Source organism: Mirounga leonina, unplaced genomic scaffold (genome assembly GCF_011800145.1).
Source record: "Mirounga leonina isolate KUSES-001 unplaced genomic scaffold, KU_Mleo_1.0 Mir_173, whole genome shotgun sequence".
Taxonomy (NCBI): Eukaryota; Metazoa; Chordata; class Mammalia; order Carnivora; family Phocidae; genus Mirounga; species Mirounga leonina.
In genome coordinates, this window is record NW_023270447.1 from 29,248,559 (window position 1) to 29,271,925 (window position 23,367).

The 23,367-nt window shown below is 35.3% G+C and overlaps 1 long non-coding RNA gene across 1 annotated transcript in view; it reads left to right on the top strand.

Moving 5' to 3' along the window:
• Positions 1-345: 345 nt before the first annotated feature.
• Positions 346-23,367, top strand: part of LOC118019234 — a 31,262-nt gene continuing 8,240 nt past the window's right edge. The window contains exon 1 of the long non-coding RNA XR_004681632.1: positions 346-399. This is a non-coding gene — a long non-coding RNA (uncharacterized LOC118019234). The remainder of the gene's footprint in view (positions 400-23,367) is intronic.

Below are 23,367 nucleotides of genomic sequence, written 5' to 3' on the forward strand. Positions count from 1 at the left end.
ACAGTGTAGCTTTTTAGGATAAATCATTTATAATGATGTTTTCCTAATAGACATCCTGTTGTGATTAGGTGCTGAGCATTATCTCCTGTCCCCTGTGTCCCACAAATCCATGACAATCAAAGTTTGAGTTCATCAGATTTAGCAAATGCCCTCAAGGCTAACCTCCAGCTTCAGTGCTTAAGGTGTTGAGTTGGGTTTAGTCTTCCCTTAATCCTAAATCTATGTATTTTTTATTTTCTTGTTAGTACACATCAAGTGCTTCTGAGGGAATGTTCTCCCCTTTTTTGTGTGGTATGTGTTGACAGAAATGGAAATCCTCAGCCCCCAAATGATTTCATCAAAACCACTATCCACCTGAGAGAGAGAGGGCAATGTTGCATGACTGGACCCCAAATGGAGGTAATTACACAGCTACCAATTAGAGGTAATTGCAAAATACTTCAAATTGGCTAAGCTTATTAAATCTTCTAGTAAAAAATTCTGCTATATTCCTATAAAATCGACTAGAACCACTTTTAGTGCTGCAATCACTTTCATGCTTTTCCATGTCAGTGGAATGTGAAAAGGAATGCATGTTCTGTTTATCATTATATCCCCAATGCCTAGAATGGTGATTAGCACATTCTAGGTGTTCTAATAGTATTTGAACAGATTTTGTGTATGAATGAATAATCTAAATGAATAAACTGTTGTCTGTGTCTAAGCTGATTGTTTTCTCCACATGTTGGTGGAGTTGTTTCAGGTTCTAAGAGTCTCTAACTCTGTAATAAACACTGACTTCAGAGGAGCTCATTTTGTTAATAAAGATGATGTAGGAGCAAAACCAATTTATATCCAAGTATAGAAAGCATGTTATCTGACATTTTACTAGTAAAAAGCTTTGAAATTTATAATTTTAAGTCTTTCAATAATAATACTTTAGTCGTGAGGAAGTTACAAAGAGTTTTTGATAAGCAGTACCGCACTGTAGACCATTTACATCCTTGTGAACTATGAAAGGGAAGAAACTTTTGCTCAGAATTTAAAGAAAATCTAATACTTTATGGCTGATTAGTGGCATTGCCAGGATCATATATTAGTTCTTCTATGTCCTATCGCAGGTTCTTTCCTCCCTTGTTTCAATATTGCTTCACTACAAATATTAAACTCAGATCCCTGGTGATACAGAGATACTAATGAATTAATTATGTAGGTTCTAGCTTAGGATTAATAAAAAATTATCAATTAACAATGGCAATGTGTTATATTTGGAAAACATTACAAATATCTCCTTTCTGAAAAGAATACTGTCATTTCTAAAACCTAAAGATTCTTTTGTTCCCCCCAAAGAATAGTAATTTACATGTTGGAATCAATTGCAATGTGTTATTTCACAGAAGACTTTCAAAGATAAATTAAATTAGCCATTCATCAGAATTTCTGATTATAGGTACATGAACTCTGATATGTTGGATATCAAATAATTTGCTTCAATCTATATTCTTGGGGAGACATTATTACTGAACTTATTCAAATCCTTTCTATAACAAAAGAGGTTTAGTCATGTAAAATGAGATAACAAATTAACTGTTTATCTTTGTTCAAAAGTTTATGTTCTAAAAGAAATAAAATGAGTAAAAAAGGATGTGAAGGTCTTATACCACAATAATTTAAAATAACAGATACTTAAACATTAAGTACTTAAATATTAAAATAATAAATCCTTAAACATTAATACTTAAATATTTAAAGTAATAAATACTTAAACATCAAGGTATTAAATAATTTACAAATTATTTAATTATTTACAAAGTAAACAATTTACAACTTGTTCACAGTCTTTGGACTCAGGTATTGATTTCTAGGAATATATCCTGAAGAAAAGACTTACAGGAAATAGTTACATTGCAGCATCTTTACCTAGTAATAAGAGAATATTTAAATAAAGCATGACCATTCATTTAGTGGAATATTTTATAACAGATATAAACTAGAATAAGACTATGTGGTAGTGTGGAATATAGTTAAAAATGTAAAAACACTATGGGTGTTCATCATAAGTATAACAATATACACACACAGAGTTTTATTTTCAATGATTTATATGTACATTATTAGAAAATGTAGTGTTTAATGCTACCTTTGAAATAAATTGATAGATTAGCCAGCCAAGCCTGAAAGTTCAAATTTGTAACACTTTGAAAGAAAAACAGATAGTATTTGAAGCTTGATTGAGTTCCACATCAGAGGGCAAAAGAGTAAACATTGATTATTGGTCAATCATTCCTGTAGATGGATGGATGGATGGATGGATGGATAGATGATTGATAGATGATAGATAGATAGATAGATAGATAGATAGATAGATAGATAGATAGATGATAGATGGATAGATAGATGATAGATTCCTTTCTCTAGGCCAAATCCTATGGAAACACAAAAATAGGTATGTTACAAGTTCTCAAAGAGCTTACATTTTAGTGGGGAACACAGAATTAATTAGATAATAATACAAAAACAGTAAGACCTATACTAAATGTGATTATGGGAACTTTTTTTTGGTAATGTACTTACTTATTCATTAATTTATTCACTGGTATAGCTCTACAGTAGCAAGGTTGAAATTTAGATTCAGAGATCTTTGGTGGGCAAATTAGTTATTTGGGGTTATTGTTGGACAAATTACTTAGATTTTCTAAACTTTGGTCCCCCCACCTGATAAATGTGTTCAATAATACTATCATCAAATTTTAAGGTGAGAATTAAATAGGACATATGCAAAAGGCACCCGGCACCAAGGTGCATATAGCTGCCCCCAAATTACTAATTCCCTCCATCTTTTTCCCTTGATTGCTCGGTCATCTTGAAAAGGGATTAAAATTTCTGTAATAAAATACACATTTTTATTTATGGATTTATTTTTTATATTAAGAACACTTAAATTTTAAAGATTCTAACAAATATTTTCTTCAGTAAAATACAATCTTTTTTTTTTTTCACTAGGTGAAGGCTTTACTAGGTCTCTTCAGTCTTCTTAAATATCAAAACGTAACAGTTTTAAGAATTCAGTATAAGGGTGCCTGGATGGCTCAATCAGTTAAAGGTCTGCCTTTGGCTCAGGTCATGACCTCAGGATCCTGGAATCCAGGCTCCTTGCTCAGCTGGAGGTCTGCTTCTCCCTCTCCCTCTGCCTCCTGCTTGTGCTCTCTCTCTCTCGCTCATAAATACATAAAATCTTAAAAAAAAGAAACAATTCAGTATAAATGAATCCAAGCATATTAAACTTTCTTTGAAATACACTAAACATCTAGAGCTAACGAAAAAATATTAAAGACAAAGGAGATTTTCAAAATACATGCTAAAGCCTCAATTTGATACCAAAAAAGAGGATGAAGAGTTAGCAAATAACTACCCTTTTGAACATTATGCCAATGAAATCAATATATTCATTCTTCAAAGGGAAGTCTACTCTAGGACCCGTACTGATTTCTAGCCCTGAGTATTATTAAGGAGCACTGCATTAACTTCCAATTCCAATAACGGATAAGCTTTAGTTGTCTCTTTCTTGCACTGAAAGGAACAAATCCTTACTTTTCTCATTGGATGACTTCCAACAGAGTCAGAGAAAGAGAGAAAGGGAAAAAGATGACATTAGCCATATCACACACTCTAGGGATTTTAATATTACTAAGGGTATTATATTTCTTCTGAATGAAAACACCCAAAGAGCGTGACACGTTATTTCTTCAAAGAAGCTTTTCCTTTAACCTTCAATTGACATGGCTGAGAAATTATCTTATAATTCCTCATAAGTGGATATGTATCCTGACCCGAATGTACATATAAATTAATATTTTCACAAAATGTACATATCTTATCTGTAATTTGTTTGGAATATTATATTGTTCGCTGCAAAAACCCCTTGACAAGGACTGAATCGGTTGTCAGGTTAAATGTTTAAGTGATCAACAAGACAATTCTAAGTTTTTCAACTTATATTTGCATTTTTATAACTAAAGAAAAAAATCCTAGGAGGAGAAAAGGACTCTTCCTGGTCCTCAAAGAAGCTAGGAGTCATTTGCTTTCATATACTTATAACATCTCCATTATTCCTGCAAATAGAAGAAGTAAATTCATGCATAATTCAAAAGTATGAATAATAACAAATTGTATTATATTTGGCTTTGTGCTACATAATTTGGGGGCAGAGACTTTACCTTCCTGACATGTAGGCTGCAACCAGAATGATGAGCAGGACTTGGGTGGGTTAAAGTGATGGCACTTGGTACAACCTGGAAATGAAGTAGTTGAATAAATCTTATATAAAGTCCAACAGCCAAGCTTTCTATTATATTGGTAGCTAAATCAAATACATTTTATTCCTGCTTGCATGAAAAAAAATTAAAATTATAACCTAGCTGACCTTTTCAGTAAGATATAAATAACCTTGAATTAAGATTCAGAAAATTTCGATTTCAGTCTGGCTCTCATTAACTCATAAGCTTTATGTTCTCATGCAACTAGTGTTATTTTCCTGGGTCTCAAGTATTTCATGGGCAAAATGATGGAATTGCATTAATTCATCTTTAGGGTGCTTTCTAGATTTTAAAATCTGTATATGTGCAATTACTTCTAACGCTGAAACTCTCTATCAAGGAAAGAAAATGGGCCAGAGCACCAACTTAAACTTGTTTCCACTAGACACACATTAAATGAGATGTTTCTATGGTTGTTGTCCCCCACCCCCAACTTCTCTCTTTCCCATCTTCTTTGCATCTACCCCACTACTCCACCAAAACTACCTATTGAGGACACCAATGACTTCCACGTTGATGATACAATAATCAGTATTTTGTCCTTACCTTACTATACCCTTCAGCAGCATTTGACACAATGAATTACCTGCTTTCTTCACCTGGCTCCTGGAAGATCATTCTGTCTTAAACCTCTTCCTACCTCAGTATACTTGATCCTCTTTTTCTTGACCTTTAATAGTTGCAGTGTTTCAAGCATTAGTTCTCAGATCTTAATACTTCATCTACATTCACCACCTGCGTGATCTTCTCCAGCTGTATGGCTTTACATATGTAGTAGCAACTTATAATAGTACTGTTAGTCCAGAACTGTCCCTCTAACAACAATCTCAAAATTCAACTGCTTACCTGATATATTTATTTTGGTTTTGAATAAGCATTTTAGACTTCACCTATGGAAAACCAGTATCTCGATTCCCGCCATCAACCTGCTTCCAAATTTTCTTTCCTTCTAATCTTCCCACCTAAGTAAAAGACATCATTCTTCCAGTGGCTCAAAACAAAATTTATGACTATCCTTAACTCATCTCTTAAACAGAAACTCTATTTTATAATTAGAAAATCTTATTTCTTTAATCTTATAGGTGCCCAGAATTTTAATAATCCTATTTATTGATTGATTACACTCTCACTCATACAGAGACTTTTTAAAATTTATTTACATTTTACTCATTTGTTGGTTTTGATAGTGTAATAAGCTCATGAATTTATCATTCAGTATAAAAACTGGCACTCAGTGGATATTTTAGATATGTGCTCCCCATCCTCCATCCCATCCTCCAGCCACTCTTAAGCCAAAGTAACAACTATCAAGAGGTGTTGTTCATCACTTCCTTTCTATAGTTTTATATATTTATAAATCATCAATTTATAACTCATCAATATGCATTATTCTATATTTTAATTATTTATTATATATAATATTTATATATTATATATATTATATATTACATATATAATATATATATAAAATATATAATCTATATTTAATTATTTATTAACTCGATAAAGGGTTTTTCGGTATATGCAAATTTATTTTTTACTTGATATTTATGTTGCTGAAATTTATCCAGATTGTTGCATGAGGCTGCGGTTAATTCATTCTGACAACTGCATAATATTCCATTATGTGAATATCCTACAGTTGATATATCTGCTCTCATATCAATAAACCCAGAGATTGCTTCCGGTTTTTGGCCACTGTGAGCAATGCATGTATGAGCAATCTTGTACATGTGGAAAGTTTCTCTCAGGTCGTGGGAGATGCTGTGACTGCCTTACCCTGATTTTCAGGGATTCCTTTTACTGGTTGTGGCCAAAAGCTTAGACCTGCAACCTGCCCTGGAGAATTGCTCTTGGAAAATAGATGCAGCATCAGCTGAGTTGCCTGGATTGTGCCCCTTCCCCAACCCCATCTGCACCCAAGACAGCTGGGAGTCAATGAAAGTGTACAAATACGAGCTACCTTGCGTTTAGGCAAGAAAGACTGCAGAGACATCACCTCTATTACATCCTTGTTCGGTTCCCCAGCTTTCCCTATTCTGCATCCCAACTCCCTTATAAGCTTCTCCTAGGTGCACAGGCTTAACAAAGCATTGCTCCAGAACCCCTGCCTCCTCCTGTCGAGGGAATTTGACCCAAAACAAACCTAGGGTTGTAGGGTGTAAAAAAAAGTACAATTTTACAAGATGGTGTCTGCGTTTCCAAAGAGGGTGTATTAATTTACATTCCCACTAAAATACGGAAGTTAGTGGATCCATATCTCCATCACCTAGGATTGTCAGATTTTTAGAAAATTTTTCAGTAGAATAAATATAAGCTAGTATTTAACAGTTATTTTGATATATTTTTTCATAATCACACATTTTTTATAACATGCTGGCATGTCTTTTTCACGCAGTTTTTAGTTGGTTCTTAAACCTCAAATCCACAAAGTTCTTTGTATGTTACTGGTATTAATAATTTTTTAAAAGATTTTATTTATTTATTTATTTATTTAGAAAACCAAATTATTTCTCTTTATTTTCTAGTTAAAAATACTAGAAAAAGTAAAACTGACAAGTTAAAACTAGGAAATACTTACAATGCCTACGAATAAAAACAGATTGTTACTATCAGGGGCATCTGGGTGGCTCAGTAGGTTAAGCCTCCAACTCTTGGTTTCTGCTCAGGTCAGGATCTCAGGGTCCTGGGATCCAGACTCATGTGGGGCTCCATGCTCAGCGCAGAGCCTGTTGGAGATGCTCTCTCTCCCTCTTGGTTCTAAATAAATAAATAGATAAATAAATAAATAAATAAATAAATAAATAAATAAATAAATAAATAAAATCTTTTTTAAAAAATATTAATACTAGTAACATACAAAGAACCTTGTGGATTTGAGGTTTAAGAACCAACTAAAAAATACGTGCAAAAGACATGAACCAATCATATTATAAAATAATTTTAACATTGTAAAATGTAATTTTTTTTAACAGCCACATAATTTTGTTTTGATTTTAAAAAGCTTTGCCTACCTTGGTCTAAATTTTGATATGTAGTGTGTTTTTTATTATTTACTTCTGGGTAATTTTAAATTCCCATTAGGATTTCTTCTTCAGTTATGATTTATTTAAATATTGGTGTGTAATTTCTAAGTATTCAGGAAATTTTCATGTATCTTTTGCTATGTACTTCTAACTTAATCATTTTGTAATCATACAATATGATCTGCATATACCTATCCCATACCTATCTTAACTCAGAGTTTTCTGAGGTCTGTTTTTTGGCCTATTTACACAATCGGTATTTGTAAATGTTCCATGTAGGTTCGAGAAAAATTTTCTAGTTGTTAGATGCAGAATTTTTTTTTATGTCCCTCAGATAAATTTTGTTGTCCTGATTTTTTGTCTGTTTCTGGGTGAGTGTTTTTTTTTTTTTTAAGGTTTTATTTATTTGAGAGGGAGAAAGAGAGATTGAGAGAACAAGTGGGAGGAGGGGCAGAGGGAGAAACAGACTCCTCACTGAGCAGGCAGCCCAACATGAGGCAGGACCCTGGGGTCATGACCTGAGCCCGAAGGCAGACGCTTAACCGACTGAGCCACCCGGGCTCCCTTTTCTGTTTCTTTGAAAAAAAAAAATTGTACTGAAATTCCCTAAATTATACTAATCTTTCTAATTTGTCCTGGAATTTTTGTTTCATATTTTGCAAAGCCTTTGTATTAATTACATATATGTTTAGAATTTTTATATTTTCTTGGTGAATTGGACATTCTGCTCTTATATAGTGACCCTCCCTGATGCTTATGATGCTCTATCCTTAATATCTCCTTCAGTCCATTTACCGCATAGCAGCCAGAGTGATCCTTTTAAAATCAGAGCATGTTGCTCTTCTGTGGGAAATTGTAATGTTTGCCCTTTGACTCAGAATAAAATTCAAGACCTTATAGGAGAATCTCCCTGCTTACCCTGACAACAGCTGCCCCATTTAGCTCTTCTCTTACCACTATCCCCATTGCTCATTCCATCCAACTTACAGAAGCTTCTTCACTTTTCTCTGACTAGACTAAACATGTGCTTAGTTCAAGAGCCTTGATTGCCTGGATGACTCCTCCACGCACAACTGCGCATTTCTTTCTTTCACTTCAATCCCCTTACTGGAGCACCCTCTATAAAAAGACCGCTCACTAACAAACACACCCTTTCTCTTTGGCCTTTACTCTAGTTATTGTGTTTTTAAAGAACTTTCATCGTCATTTGCTTTTCTACTAATACCATAAAAGTAAGGCTTGTTATTTTCCCCTCTGATGCATTTTCTGGTCTGAATCCGTCATTTTCTTCACCCATATGTATTCCTCCTTGCCTTCTAGCCCTTATTTTTGCTGAGACCATTGTTACCATTGTTACACCTAGTATAATCCACGAACAGCAGAATTAAGAGTGTGTGATTGAATGTTGGGTTTGCCCCATGGGAGAGAAGAGAATGAACAGAGAGTATAACAGATCGATATCGTCTTTAAGACATCAGAGAACAAAATGGACATAAATTCAGGAAACTCAATGGATCAAAAACCCTATATTGAATAATTAAATATTTTGGAGGACACAAACTGTGGCTGTCATAGGAGTGTGTCAGTCTCCCCTGAAGGGAGAACCCATTATGAGGAATACTGTCAGAGGACAGCCTCCATCTGCCATACCTTTGGGATCTACCACAATGTTCAGGATGAGGCACATTCTTGCTGGCCACTCTCATAAATTGAACATGGTGGGGGAACCAAAGCTAAGGCATTCCTGCCAATGCAGTTAAACTCTAATGAGAAATCATTGCTCTGGGACTCCCCAACAGGCTGGTCAAGATTTCCTCAGAGCTCCTTATAGTTTAGGGCTCTTCCTATCCAATCTTTTTCTTTGCCCTCACTCCTTCACAGATATCACACCCACATTACAGGCTCTCTCTGCCTACTCCTTTTGTACCTCTCCTATATATTTAATAGCTATTCCCACCCCCACCAAACCCCCCCACCCCAGAATTTATTTCACTTTTAATTACATCTTGGTGTCTGCTTCATGGAGAACCCAAACCAACAACAAACAATAATCCTTGCTTGTGGCTGTTAAAATATAAAGCAACAGAAGTTTATTTATTTATCAAAATCTGCTGGTTATCCATTTATTCAACAAATATTTAAGAACCATTATGCATGCATATGGTTGTCTTAAGAACTACCCTGATGTTATAATTTTGAAACTGAATTAGAGCATTTCTATTTCCTGTTCATATATATGCAGTTTGTTTTGGAATCCAGAGAAAACATCTCCTATTTTTCCATTGTTTGGACCATGATTGTAAATTATCAGAATGTTACTTTATCTCTTGTGAAATGGAAGAACTTTCATTTTAAATTACCAGGCTTCGTTGACTAGTCAGGTGTGCCAGATAAAAAGAGGCCATAAAAAAATAAAGAGAATCAAGTACCTAACTGTGCAATTGAAGAGTAAAATCGTAACAATGTCAAAGTAGCAGGTTATATTTCTGGAATGCTAGATTCTCCAAATAATTAGAATCTGAATAAAAACACAAATCACATACCAAACTATGATCAAGGGTTTAGAATAGATTCATTAATAAAATAAAGCTTACCTTCCTTTTATGCAATAGATGTGTCCTGGAAAGTTTTATGCAAATTGAATTTGTCTAATCAAATCATGTACTAATGCTTTTTATTAAGGGAAATTATGAGTCTCTTACCAAAGAATTGTCTGGAGTTTTATACTGGCTTTGCTTAAATCAAGGTGAATTCTCAAGATGGCATATTTAAATATACTACACATGACAAATAATTAGAAAGGAAATATCTAATAATTAAATGTAAAAGTTATATCTTAGAGTCTGGACTAGTACAAATTGAAGGGGGAAAATGTCCTTAGTTCAACTCAATTTCAGTAAATTTGTAAAATAATCAGTTCTTTTAAATGAATACTTCACTCATTAAGATATCTTGGCTCTTTTTCAAGTTACCTTTCCTTTCAAGTACCCAGAAAACCAAGTAAGAACAAATTTTCTTTCTATAGCATATATTAGTAGTCCCTTCTTTCCCAAGAATATTGTTATTGCAAATATATATTCCTACATGCAAAAATCAAAATACTCTGTCACCTTAACTACCATTAATATGATGCTTTAACTTATAATAATCCTAAATTAGATCTCATCTAAAAAAGATCCCTGAAAGAGTAAAAGATAATGAAGCATGGTAATAGTTAGCTAGTCACTGCAGAAGAAACATGATCTTTTAGGTAATTGCCACAATTTCTAAATGCCAGAATCTGTTATTAGGTAAAATCACACTCCCCCCAACACTTTCACTGCCAAAAGAAATTAACACGTTAATTCTGTTGAATAACTTGTTTTCTATGCAATTCATTCTTATTTTCATAACAGAAACTGAACATATTACTATGGCGATTAGATGTATTCAGTCCATAAACACACCGATACGTTGATTTCATGAATAATTTTACATCTGGATAAAGATTGAAGGAAACTTTGTCCGCCCTCAGAATTTAGGAACACCAAATGGCAGCTAACAATGTCCAGACAGTGGTTTTGAAATTTCAGTTTTATAGAGGGTCTCCCAAATGGCTCTTTTTGATTTTGCAATCAGATTGCTTCAAAGGGGCAACTATTTCTCCCGAGTTCACTAAAGTACCTGTGAGCATGATCTTAATGGATCATCTCTTTATGTCTACTAATTATTCAGTTAGTTTCCCCAGGACACTGTAGCCAAGGGGTTATACTAGCTTTCCATTCAAAACCAGGGTTAATACAGAATGCACAGCAGAACTACTTTGAATTTGAAGTCACTGTTAGCCTTTCTAGCATGAAATATCATGTACCATAGACTTTGAAGTTATAGTAGCTGAATCCACATGCCTTAGTTTTCAAACAAAATAAAAATGTAGAACTGTACAATATCACAATTCTTCTACGTAGGGCTGAAACTCAGAAAGCCTTACAAAGAAATAATAATTAACACAAATGATTTAAAAAACTCAGCAGTATTCCAGCTGCACAGCTGCAATCGGATGGCAGAGACCCGAATTTAACTTCATATATATTCCAGAAGTTGTTCTTCATAATCCAGTCTTGACGACTGAAATTATATTAAGAATTGTTTTGATTCTTCTTTGAATATTTAATGCCTTGAGTTGATTATGTATTTATTCTTGCACATTCTATTAGAGGAAACATCGTTCTGAATCACCATTAGGAGTTTCAACCATAATGTCATTGAGTACTTGATATATCCCCATTCTGACTGGGTATGACCCATTCATCGCTTCTCTTCAAGGTAGAGCCTAGAAGTTGGTTTTAGTTTGTTTAGTTTGTTTTGTTTCCTCAAAAGGGGGGTGGTGGTGAGGGCAGCCACAAATGTCTACTTGAAAATAGCAATTCAGAAAAGATATATTTGGCTATTCTAATGTTGCTTGGTGATTTAAGATAGAAAATGAATATCTGCAGGACTTACTTGCAAATAAAACTTATTATGATCCCTGGAGCACTCTCAGAGGTATCAACAACCAATTCTATTCAGGAACTCAAAGAAGCTTCCTCTTCTCTCCAACCACCTGCTTAGTCCCCTTTCCTCCATTTTCAATAACTCAAGAAACAAAATTCTTTACTTATTATTTTTCTCATTACTCTTCTCTGTTTCTTCTTAATGCTGATTAAGTAATTCCTGCTTTCAACTCATTTCCCTGACTTTCTACATGCCCAAATTGTAGCATTCTAATCTACATATAAATGCATAAGATGCTCTCTCCTAATTTTAAAGATGTTTTGATATTAGGAAAAAAATATGTTTCACACAGTTTATGTAATGATCTCCCCTTTTGTTGCAAGCATTATTTCATGCATTTCTGTAACATATATTTTAGGAAGAGCACAGAAGCCAACAATTGTGGTCCTATGCAATAAGTACTAAAATGGTAGAGATTTGAAGTGTTGGCATCTCCAAAGAGAGCACAGAGGAGGGAACAAGTAATGTCTTCTAGGGAAATTTACAAATGATACCATCCTGAAAGCAGGCAATATTCCTGTTTACTTTTCTGTGTAGGATTTTGTAACTCCTAAAATATAAGAGTTAGAAAGTAAAGAACCCAAAGAGTTCAAAATCACTTAGAGGGTGATTATAATTTCAGAGAAATATAAATGGTTTAATTCTGAAGGACTTTGGGTAGGATATTCTTTTTCTTGGTTATACTGGACATGAAGATTTAATGTAATAGAATGTGTATTAGAGTTTTGAATGTGCTAATATTATAATTCATGGGCCTGTGGAGAGCCTATGCCTAGGGAATTAAGTACAGCTGATTTGTGTTAAAGACAACTTGTAGAGTTGAGAGCTTCAGGCCAAAATGGCTGTGAAATATAATGCAATATTTCTTTTCTTTGAAAGAGGAGAAACTTCACTAAATAAGATGTGATTCTATCTTCCTCTATTCCTTCAATAACACAGTGATATCTATAAAAATCTGTTGAAGAAAATTTAGAATGTCCCTGAGTTAGTTTCACTTTCTTATTTCATCTTTAAACATATATCCTGGTTTGAATTGACTTACTCTTTTGTATGATTTGCATTCTGCATCAGTCACCTATTACTTACTTAAAAATCACTCCAACATTTAAAGTTGACAAATATAACAAATTTTGTTATATTTTTGATCGTTCAACAATCTGAACAAGGCTCAATTGCAAGATTTTTCTGCTCCACATAGTGTTGAATATAGTTACAGGATGCTATTCATTTGGCAGATGGGCTGATCTTGAGGGTTCACAATAGCTTCACTCACATGTCTGGAGCCTTTGCAGAGATGACTGGAAGACTGGGCATACCTGGGACTGTCCACTAAAGCATCTACCCATGACCTCACCTGCATATATATTCTCAGGATCGTCAAACTTCCCGTATCGCTCTGGACTGCTTAAGGAACTATTCCATGAGAGATGGGTGGAGGATAAATTCTTCTTACAATCTAACCTTGAAAATTGCAGATTGTCACTTTTGCTACATTCTACTAGGGAATTAGACTCTGTCTCTCAATAGGAAGAGTAACAAAGAATTTGCAACCATGTCTAGTCTACCACAGTCTGATGACTGGCATTGCAATTATTTATATTTCTCCCATTTTCAAAATATACTCAGTGCCCTTTCAAAACCCCCAAAACTATCATCTCATTATAATACTGAGCTCAAGTTCAAATTCCAGGATTTTGATATCTAAATCGAGTCCAGCTTAGAATGTATCTAAATTCTGTTCCAGCCATATACTTCTGCTTAAAATCTATCCCAAAGTAGGGTTGCATGGGTGACTCAGTTGGTTAAGCATCTGCCTTCAGCTCAGATCATGATCTCAGGGTCTTGGAATTAAGCCCCACGTTGGGCTCCCTGCTCACTGGGGAGTCTGCTTCTCCTTCTTACTCTCCCTCTGCCCCTCCCTCCTGCTTATGTGCTCTCTCTCACACACAAAAAATAAATAAAATCTTTTAAAAAATAAAATAAAATAAAATCTATTCCAAAACATAATGACTTAAAAATATAATTATTAGTTCTCATGATTCTATAGATTTCCTGGGCCCAGTTGTGTGTTTCTCATTCAATATTTTTACGCTATAACATTCAGACAGGACCTGGGAACAGAGTTACCTAAGACCTCTTTATTCACAATTTGGTGCTTGGCTGGGAGGCTTTGAAAAACTGGGAAATGGTGACCCATATTTTTCATGTGGTCTCTTACAATGGCTTACTTGGGTGTTCTCATGGCAGAATAGTTGGACTTCTTATGTAATGGCTGACATTCCATAGAGAGAGCATTCCAAGAGACAGAGAGTAGAAAATGCCAGTCCTTTAAGACTCAGAACTGAAACCAACGCAGTGTCAACCCACCATAATCTATTGCTCAGAAGCTGCCCAGATTCAATGGAAAGGAAATACATACCACACCCACAAGATAAGTGTCAAATAATTTGTAGCCATGTCTAATCTGTCACAGTCCCAGCTCTGGTTACAAATTATTTACATTTCTTTAAATACCAAAATATGCTCATGTCCTCCAAAGACATCCTAAAGTCTTACCAAATTATAGTATAATGCTCAGGCTCAAGAATCTTGTCATCTAAATGGCTTTAAGTGTGGATGAGGCTCCCTGGGTGTGCTTTCCCTAGTACATCCCCTCATAGACTTCCACCCAATCTAAAGCCTAGTGAACTAATGAGATAAGTTATCTGACCCTCTCACACATACATCCAACAAACATTGATGAGATAGCATAGGATAACTACAATAAATACTCCATTTCTTGGGAGCAGAGAGAGAATAAGAACCAGGGGTTCATAGAAATTCTGAAATACAACTGTGCACATGTTGACAATGCATCTATTAGGAACCTCCTAATGGAACCTGAAAGTGATTCTTTGGTTCTGCTCTCTGGGTTCTTTATAATGTCCTTGAATTCACCCTTTCTTTTCCATTAAAAAAAAAAAATGGCCAGTAATTTACACTATGTAGCCTTTTCATCCTGCTCTGTCTTTGTAGAAGTTTGGAATCCTAAAGCCACTTTTCTTATTGTACTATCAGTGTCTCTTTCAGTCCAAGCTGGTGATATAATTCTCTTAAAGATTCTGTGGGTTTTCTACAAGCTTTATTGGAATTCACTCAAAAAATATACCCACACATTGCCTTGAGACAAGCCACTCTCCATCACTGGCCACCTGGGAGACCATTGTGAAATCACATCTTTAAGTTTACTAGAAATCTTTTTGTCTAAAAAAAAAAGGGTCTATAAATCATACCCTTAAATCTTGTGATTATTTATAAAGAGGTTTTCATCCCCACTCTTAATTTTTTTCTTTATCCAAAGATCACATTTTACTTTGAGAATATTTTACTAAAAGAAATAGAGAATGAGAGACAGTTTTAATTTCAGATCTAGCGTGTCCCAGCTCCTTTATGTTTCCTCTAAATTCTGCTGGAAGACTGAAATATTTTATCTATAGGTTACTCCTCTTTTCATATTTTATCTTAAGGACCTATAAGAAGTCAGTGGCACTTTCTATATTCTGCCTGGAAATCTCTCCAGTGAGATCAATGAGTTGATTTAGTGACCTTTCTATTTTCCATCTTACTGTAGATAACAGAGCTGCCAAATTTTTGCTGCTACATAAAAGGTGTGTTTTTTGCTCTGACCTCTAAATGTTTTACTTATGGTCCTTCAATCCGTCACTAATAGTCTTTTCAAGGCTCTTCCAACTTTCAAAAAATTTCTTCCAATTTTTTCCAGCTTCTAATTGTCACCTGTGCTCAAAGCTTCCTACTTCCTGCTGCTAAATTCTGATCTGGTTATCCATTACTGCAAAAAATAAAAATAAAAAATAAAAAACAAAAAAAACCACAAAAATTAGATTAAAACAATAGTCATTCTATCATATCTCATGGTTTCATGGGTCAAGAATTAGATCAGGACTCAGAAAATTCTTCATTTACATTGCCTGAAGTTACTTGGTGCTATTCAGCTGGCAAAAGGTGGTATAAGTGGTCAAATATAGTTACCCACATGTCCGGAGTCTTCACGGGGATGTTTGGAAGGCTGGCTTCTTGTGGGACTGTCTACTAAAGTACCTACAAGTGGTCTATCTAGCTTAGCAATCTTAGGATAGAAGGACTTCTTACATAGTGTCTTAGGGCTCCAGAGAGAGTACACTATAGAAGATCTGGATGGAGGGGCACCTGGGTGGCTCAGTAGATTGAGCATCTGACTCTTGCTTTCAGCTCAGGCTGTGATCTCAGGGTCTTGTGATGAAGCCCCTGATCAAGCCCTGGATGGAGCCCCAGGTCAGGCTCCATGCTCAGTGGGGAGTCTGCTTCTCTCCCTCTCTGTCTGCCCCCAACCCCTGCTTGCAGGCAGCACAGATGCACACAGGCACTCTCTCTTCTTTTTTCTCTCTCTCTGAAATAAATAAATAAATCTTTAAAAAATATATCTGGATAGAAATTAAAGGCTTCTAATAGCATAGCCCTAAAAATCCCAGAATGTCACTTTTATTTCACTCAATTGGTCCAAGAAGTCACTACAAACTAGATTTAAGGTGATGAAAATTATACTCCACCTCTTCATGAGAGGAGTAGTAAATAGCTTGCAGACATTTTTAATGTACTACACATTTCTACAACGCAGAACCATTTCAGAAAAAGTACATTTTGATATGGGCTTTTGGGTGTCTTTTACATGAAGGTTGTTTTGAAACTAGCAGTTAATTCTCCAAGAAATAATTCTGTTGTGTTTAAGATTCATATCATTACCTTTCATGGGGAAATTTTTTGAGTTGTAAAGTAACTAGTCTACAAATGCATTTTTAAAATCCTATCTAAATGTTTCGAGTGTGTTCAGTTATGATTCTGTTCTGAAATACAGATAATTCTTTGGAAAGATAAAATGTTATGTAGGAGTAAGTGTAATGGTTTTGTTTAAAATTAAATTTGGAAAAGCTTTCCCCACTACAAAAGTAATTCATATAAGCACTGTCAAGGTAAATCTATAAATTAGTTTTGATGATAAGACTATGTTATATGTGATAGAATGTGGAAACAGCCCCAAATTTTACCTTTGCCAAGTCCCTGCTCTTGCCAAGTAACTTCATAGTTACTTCATAATTACTCGGTTTGGGCCAATACAATTAGAAATGACAGTGTGTCAGTTCTGTCTGGGTCTCATGAGTCTTTGCACGCTTGTATTTCTGTCACTGCCTTGAGAACATGCTCAGATTAGCTTGTCAGAGGATAAGTGACATGTGGAATCTAGCTGAATTGCCCGAGTCACTCCAGCCAGAGCCAACCTAGATTAGCCAACAGTCAGCACACCCTCAGCCATGGGAGTGAGTCTGAAACCTAAAGAACTCCAAGCAGAGTCAAATCTAAATCACCAGCACACAGCCTCATCAGCTAAATAGTAAGATTGTTACTGTCACTTACTTTTGGAACAGTTGCCCATTGAGTATTATTGTAGTAAGAAAACCTGATGTAGGAATTTGTACGAGGAGTAGGGTGATGCTGCAGCAAAAATCTTAATATGTGACACCGGTTTAGGGACAGAGTGGCAGGTGAAGGCTGTAAGTACAATGAAGAGACTTTAAAAGGAAGGTGGAAAAATGCTAAGAGAGATGCCAAGGAAAGCTAAAATATGGTGGTGTGTTATGTAGTTGCAAAAACATGCGGTAAATCTCTTACCTGCTTTAACTTACAAGATTAAAAATGTAAGTAATAAGTATTTAACCTTGAACACAAAGATTTCCGGTCAAAAAGTTGAAAAGAGTAGTTGTTTCTTATTAACTATATATGAAAATGTACTCCAAGAGATGAGCTCAAAGTGATACTGGAAGTGTGCAAATAGAAGGAAGGTAGAAGGGCCAGAATTTGCTAAATTGGAAGATAAAACTGTTTCTCATCTCTAACCTTTCATGCTGGACATGGCATAAGTGATTAAGCCAAATCAATGCTATGGGTCCCTTTATTATGACCTCAGAGAGGATTAAGCAGTTAATAACCCTTTCACCTGGCAAAAGAGCTTCTAAGAAATGAATGTCCTAGTTCCATAACAGCCTGTACAACCCGAGCACTATAAACAAGTCTAGAGAGAGATGCAAGTCTCAAAAAGAATAGGGAATGTGGCTTTGGATCATGAAGTGTACTGGACTAACTATTTAAAATCCACTCAACATTTTTGACAGAGATGAATTGGTGGAAGGACAATCCAGCTGATCGAAACCGGACTGAGATTTTGCAAAATGTAAATAGATCTTTAGAACCCTAAATGTATATGACCCGAAAACAAGCTTTGGATGATCTTCATAGAGTAAATTTCCCAACTGTCTTTAGATGTACCAAAGGAGCTCATGGAAAATAAAAAAATATCCCAGAGAGTAGAGCTAAAGGCTGTAGAGAATAACAGAATGAAAAGCTTTTCTTAGGTATCAGAACTGACCTAAGAACATTCTCCAAGCCCAAAATAGAGGGCCTGGCTATCTTTACACAGTGCAATTTCAGAATTTTGAGATGAGTGACCCCTAAAGAGCCTCAGATTCTTTGTCTTTGCAAAGAGCAGCATTTATTGTTATCACCCTGCTGCTGTTTCACCACCTGTATGCTGGGTGTGTGTGAAACAGAAAACTTGTCTTCTTTGTTTCATAAGACACCAAATTAAAAGTAGCTACATTCAAATTGATGTAGATCACAAGATCCTGGAGTTGGAGCTTAGATGTGATCAGATGAGGGCTAAGTATATTTTGGCTAAGTATAAGGGACAGATATGAATAATTGTGGCATTAAGAGCAGACTGGGGCCTTGAATAATGGCTCAAATCCTTCAGCTTTCTGGACTTTTACTCTTTGACATATGAATTTGTGGTGATCTTTCTCTCTGACTCTTGGCTCACCCACGTCACCTGTTTTGACCAACAGAACTGTAAGACCAAAACTCAAGAGGCCTTACAGGTTTCTGTTTTCTCTCTTGAACTGCTACCATCACCCCGAAGACATGCTCAGTAAGACCAGAGATACATGGAGGAGAGCTGAGTCCCCCTAGTCTCACAAACTGAGACCGGCCTATACCAGCAGGTAACATCAAGCTCATCCCCAAACACCTGAATGAGCCCAGCTGGGACCTGACAATTGCCTAGATAAGCCAAATAGGAATGATATTCTGAGTTTGTACACTTAGTAAATGCTTATTGTTTTAAGACATTGAGATTTAAGGTTGTTCTTTAGTGTTTTATGTCAGTAGATATTTGACACATTACCTTTAAAACTGTTTATAAAATATTTCAGGCAAACATAAAAGTACTGGCAATTGTAAAATTAAGAGCTGTATATCTAACCAACCAACATAAGAAATAAATATTCCAAATACATTTGAAGCTTCTGTGTATAACTTACTATCAAATTCCTTTTTTCTATACTCCAGAGATAACAATCTCACTTTTTATTATCCTTAAACATTCTCATAATTCTACTATGAAAGTATTTTTCTGTAAACAAAATATAGCATTGTTTCTCATTTTTTAAAAATATTATGTGATGGTAACATTCTTTATCATCTGCAGTGGCTTTTTATACTCAACATTATATATTTTTAGTGTTTACCATTTTAAAACACATTGCCCCAGTTCAAACATTTTCATTGTTGTATTCCTTTATATGGCTATGCTACAATTTATTAAAGCATTTTCCTCTATATGGATATTATGTTATTTTAGGCCATTGGACACCATTTTGAATACTGGCTGGATATAGGAATTCGGTTTCAAATTTTATATCCTACTGTTCTGAGTTACTAAAGCAATGAAAAGTCCTTACACCAGCATATATTTTATTCACGCTTCAGAATTTGTCTCATGTATTCAGCTAACAAACACCAAATGTAATACTGTTTATGTTGACATATTCCATACTTCACAACTCTGCAAAACTAGCAAAGTTCTTATAAACATAGACTGGCTTCAACCACCAGGAACATTCAGAAACATTTTTAAATAATATATAACTATTTTGTATAGACTTACTCAATGTGCTATCAATCCTGAAAAACAATTTGCATTATTTGCTCACAAGAAGAATCAAAACAGACTCTTTAGCATTTCACTTTTTCATCTTGGCCTGGGATCATTGCTTTAGGTGTGAATTAGAACACAGAGAAGTATCTATGTGAGATTGGCTAACGTCCTGGACTAAGAAGGCATTATTGGCGATTTCAAGTGCACAACAAAAGCCTCTTAAATGGATAATCGTAAAGATCTATAAATAAAATTAAATTAAACATTTATTTTATTATTCAGAATATCTCAGTAATTCTACATGGCGCTTGCTTCTCCTAAGTAGATACAAATATGTTATTTTTACAAAGCGATTCATGTGTACTGAAGGAAGCTATAATTTCAATAAGCTCAGGAACAGTAAAGGCAATATATTCAAATGAAATTTTGTGACCCATGCTCCTGACGATGCCAGTGCTGCAGATTGTTGACTTATCTTAATACCAAAAATACTTATGTTGAAAATATTTGCACTCCATTTCATTCACTACTAAGTTTGATTTTCAAACATGAGAAAATCTAAAATGTCTAGACAGCCCTATACTAATGAATCCTATAGATTACCTCCTTTGTCTCAAGATAATACTATTAGAAAGGATTCAGACTCTTATTTTTTAACAGACCAAAGACTGACCGAATTTAACTCCTTATTTTTCATTGTAACAGTTCTTATTTCCATCATCGTAGTATCATTTTTAAGACTTGAGGACTCAGAAGAACTGAGGGAAGAGTTTACATTAATTATCAAGAATTTCTTTAGAAAACATGTAAAAAGCAATGAGAATGTGTTCACTTTTTGATTAAAAGGGTTTAAAAATAGATTTTACACTACTTGAATCATGCTTAATTGTGTCAACTTGCTACACTCTGTTTCAACTCAGTTTTAGAGCTATGCCCCATCTATTTCACTTTTGCTTTTTGTTCTTTTTAAATTATGACAATTTTAAAGCAATGCCATTTTCTCTCATTCATTTGGCTATTAAATAATATTGTATAAAGATTTTTTCCTAGTGCTATTTGAACTCCTATTTCTATAAAAACTTCATATTTAAAAAAAAATCTATGTAAACACCACTACAAGTAGGTGTTACCTGCAAATTTCAGTATAATAATGTGTCTGAATCACATTGCAAATCATCAAGCATTAAGTCAGACCACCGATCCACAAGTTGAAGTCTATGGATTTTTAGTCTCTATGTATTCTCCATTCAAAAACAAAACTTAAAGCAACCACTTACTGTTTAGTTTGATTTCACAAGTAATGCATTAATATTGGTTAGCAAAACAGAATTTAAGGGTTTAATGTGGTGAAAAATTGTCTTCGTATTTTAATTCAAATCTATTCTTCTAAAGTTATACATGTTCCTACGGTGACTATTTGAGACTCGGTTATGCAACAAACCACCCCAAATTTACTGGCTTAATACAAACTTAATTTCTTATTGCTCACAACTGCCTGGGTTGGCGGAACAATATTTCTGTGGTCCCACCTGGACTCATTCATGCAGCTGCATTCAACTCTGAGTCAACCAGCAGCTGAGCTCCGCTGGGATCGCTGAAACAGGTGAATCTTTCTTCCCAGGTGGTCTTTCAAGGAGGCTCCATTGATTCCTTCAGATCACAGTCATCTCGGAGCTTCAAAAAGGCTAGGCTGGCTAGGCAACTGGCGGGGTCCAGTGAAAGTGAAAATTTGGGGCCTCTGGTTTAAAATTTTTTAAGAGTTTAAAGATGACAGCAGCAGAGCATTGAACCAAGGGCGGGCCCTTCTGAGTAGGGACTAATCACATAGATGATTAGTACAAAGATAGATATTAGATAGATAGATGATAGATGATAGATAGATGATAGTGATAGATAGGTAGATGATAGAGATGTTAGATAGACCTTTATTTTTTGTTGTTATTTTATATATTTATTTTTTATATATTTATTTTATATATTTAATGCTGCATGCCCAGAAGCCAGCCCTGAAAGGGGCAACGGTGGGAGCTACGAAATGACCTGGGGCCCGGGATGTTAGGCCACGTGACTCACACGGGCCGGATTCTATGCCCCAAGAAGAAGCCCAGCACCAGCCCATACTCAAAGGATGGACAGGAATGGGGAGAATGTGTGATTATATTTTGCAGTCTACCACGAGAGAGGTTTTAATTCTGCCCCTTCTTAAATTATCTAGTCGTTCTCAGCATTTTTGTCCATTTCAACAAAGATAATCAATCTTTAAAATTTTTAATTAAATTATTTAATAAAGTCAGATGCAGTCTGCTATTTCCAACCCTGTTTACTTAATTTTCAGAATTTGATTAACTAGGAGGTGAGGTTGAAAATAAATAAGGAAATACAATCATTAAAAACATCTATAGACTGAAAAGAAAAAATATATTTGGAAGGAAAAGGGAATTTTAAGGAATCATCAAGGATTAGTATTATAGAGATGTATGCCAGATAGTGTACTATGTACAAACGCACCTGGGTGGGTGGGTACGGCGCTATCACATTTCAACAAAACAGACCCATGGAGTCCCCAGGTCCAGTGTAAGCCCCTGGAAAGCACTGGAGTACTCTATAGCTCAAATGAGAATTATCCTCCAATTGCGCAAAATAAATCAGGCTGTGAACACGCATTTCTGACCTATAGTGGAAAGGAACTAGTTTGCTTTAAAGATAACAAAGAAAGACTTCGTAAGCCAAGACCTTTAAATCTAAGGAAGAAAGGGGACCAGGGTGCTGTCATTTTCACTGTGGGCCACCCATGTCCTTAGAGCAGCAGTGCTAAGGTCACTGGGCTAGGATTAGCAATAAAAGTCTGCTTTATAACCTTGAGAGATTCATTTTCCCACCAACGCTTGGGTGTTTTCGTTATTTTAATAGTGTCTTCTGATTTTATTAACTTCTCTTGAAATGCAGCCTTCCCTTTGAAGGAAATGGGTCGAATTTCTCCATCAATTCTGATCTTTCAGCGACATTCTATTATAATGTCTCTATGCTCTCGTTCTAAACTTGCATTGTCTTCCTTTACCGATGCCTGAAAACATTTGGGAGGATGGTTGTTTTTAGCCCTTATAATGCCGTCTTCGTCTTATTTGTATGAGATCAAAACATTTGTTTAACAGAAAGGAAATGGACATGATATATTTGGTTGTAAAATGCAATCACCGTAGAGACCTTGCTGGCCCTATTCCTAGGATGGAGTCAAAAAGTTTAGTAACTGAAAGCTGCAGAAGGTTTCCTGGTGTCTTCCAATAAGCTTTTTGTTGTTACTGCAATTTTTCCACTTGAGAAAGACACATGAAAGAGGAAAGGAGAGCAGTGATGTGTGTTTCCAACTTCAGGGTAATTGAGGGACTGGATTATTCTGCTGAGAGTGCATCAAAGAGAAGAAAACCCATTACCTGATGGGGGCGAAGAACCCAGGGAGAGGCCAGATTGCCAGAAGTATGGTGCTCACAGC